Source organism: Leptonychotes weddellii, chromosome 11 (genome assembly GCF_054177405.1).
Source record: "Leptonychotes weddellii isolate Sample4059 chromosome 11, ASM5417740v2, whole genome shotgun sequence".
Taxonomy (NCBI): domain Eukaryota; kingdom Metazoa; phylum Chordata; class Mammalia; order Carnivora; family Phocidae; genus Leptonychotes; species Leptonychotes weddellii.
The window spans coordinates 45,601,496-45,604,083 of record NC_138379.1 but is presented as its reverse complement, the minus strand read 5'-3'; positions in this window follow the sequence as shown (position 1 = coordinate 45,604,083).

Sequence of the window (2,588 nt, the reverse complement as noted above, 5' to 3'; positions counted from 1 at the left end):
AAAAAAAAAAAAAAAAAGAATTCCTCATATCAGTGAGATCATATGATACATGTCTTTCTCTGTTTGACTTATTTCACTCAACATAATACTCTCCAGTTCCATAACAAGTCAGGAAAGGACAGATGTTGGCGGGGATGCGGAGAAAGGGGAACCCTCCTACGCTGTTGGTGGGAATGCAAGCTGGTGCAGCCACTCTGGAAAACAGTATGGAGGTTCCTCAAAAAGTTGAAAAAAGGAGCGTCCGACTCTTGATTTCGACTCAGGTCATGATCTCAGGGTTGTGAGATCAAACCCCGGGCTGAGCCCGGTGTTGGGCACTGTACTGAGTGTGGAACCTGCTTAAGATTCTCTCAGTCTCCCTCTGCCCCTTCCCTCCTGCTCTCACCTGTACTTTCTCTCTCTCTAAAAAAAAAAAAAACAAAACAAAAAATAAAAATTACACTTTATTTAATAAAAAAAGAACTTCCATGACAATGTTAAAGAATAATGATAAGAAAAGGTATATTTATTTTTCCTCAATTTTATTAGAACTCCTATTTATAATAATAAGTATGATGGTGCTTGTTCATTTGAGATATTCTTTTTTATGTTAATAAAATACTGTTCTGTTTCTAGTTTTAATAATAAAAAATAGGAATTTGTGTTTAATGTTTTCAAATGCCTTTTGGAACCAACTGTAATGAGCCAATACTTTTAAAATTTGACTTGTTGACAAGTAGATATATTACACAGTGTTTATTCTTTTAAATTCTGCTAAAATTGATTTGCTAGTATTTTATTTAGAATAGATCTACAGGTTTCTTTTTTGGAACTATCTTTAGAGGTTTTGGTTATCACAGTTATGCCAACTTCATAACCAATTGATTCAATTTCCTTTTTAAATTCTATTTTATAGAACAGGTTTTATAGCACAGGAATTATTCATCTCTTGAGAGTTTGGGGGAAAACTCACCAAGAAAACAAGGTGGGCCCAGACTTTTTCAGCTGATCACTGTACAGTAACACTTTCAGATTTCTTTCATGGCAATTAATCTGCTCAGGCTTTTAATCTCTTCTTAAGTAACTTTGGAAAACGACATCCTTCTGATAATTTGCCCATTTCATTAAGAATTTAAAATTTAGTAACATAGATTCCTATAGGGTGATTTGCATTTTAATCATGCAATTAAATATCTCAACCCAATAAATGAATTTATAAGCTGGTGGTGTTTTGAGTCAGGCTCATGTCAGATCACTGTGTGGAGTTAAGCAGTGTAGTCCTTTAGGATGTGTGTGAAACCAACATATATACACACTCACTAAAACACTCAGTGACACACACTGGGATCCACAGACATACCCTCTCCTGGAGAAGTGTTTCTACCAGACTGAGTCCCGGAACAAAAACATGGCTCCTACCCTCACTGCTCAGACTTCACTCACTGCCAGGCAGTCGCCTCACTGACATCAAAAACTCAGAAACATAGGGCAGCTGAGAGGGAAGATTCTCTGCTCGCACCCACGAAGCCTAAAAGGAAGATGGAGCTGCCAGCCTCCCAGCAGTGACTCCTCTGTGGGCCTCTGGGAGCAGGCGAGACGTCGACAATCACGAATGCACAGCCACATGAAACTACACGTCAGGCCAGCAGCTCCCCGCGTGGGTGGCCTCCCCTGAACATCTTTCCTCCCCTAGGCCCGAAATCCCTCTTTACGTAGTGTCCCCCCTTTGGGCTCAGCTCTGTCCTCTGTTAACTTGGAGGAACAGCTGTCTTCTTGAAGTTGTTTTCATGCAAAGGAGCAGAGGGAAAACTCACATTTTTTCTGAGGGCCTCCCGTAGTCTGGGCTCTGTTAAAGTCTCCCTCTCACTTAGTAGCCGTAGCGTCTCTATAAGCAGGTGTTATGACTGAGGGTCAGACGTAGGAAGTCACCCTTTATTCATGTATTTGTTCTTTCAATATATTTTTTGGAACATCTATTAGGTACCAGGCACTCTGCGAGGAACTGGGGCTTCGATGAGTGCATTACCTGGGGTTTCAATGCCCACAATGCTAAGAGTCCAACGGCGAAGAACCAGAGTGCTGTGGGGGTTCAGGGGAGACCTCTAATTCAGCCTCTGGGCACAGGAAAGGCTCCGCAGAGCAGAGGACATCTAATCTGAGGGTCGAAGCTCAAGTGAGCTGGAGGAGGGGGAGGTGGGTGCAGAAGCTGAGAATTGGTGGGGGTGGGCTCAGAACTCCAAAGCCAGGGTCCTGCTTACAGTCAGCACACCTTGAGGGAGACACGGGCTTGGCCAGAGTCCCAGGGAAGAAAAGTATAAGGAAAACAAGACGGGAGAGTGGGAGAGAGAGGATAAACGAAGCTCCTGCAGATTTCCCACCATTGATGGGGCTCAGTTCAAAGAGGAGGGATGTAGGTTAGGCTTAGAGAGAATTTCCTTCTGAAAGACCAGGAGCTGGGGGGTGGGGTGGGGCGGAACATGGGTGCTGATGGGGTTGTGGTGTGATTGTCCAGAGAAAGGGGATGACAGTCAGCGGTGTGAGTCCAAGTTGTCCTTCCTCCTGTGCCGGCCCCCTTGTCCCCCATACCCGCCATCGCCTCCCTGGCCCCC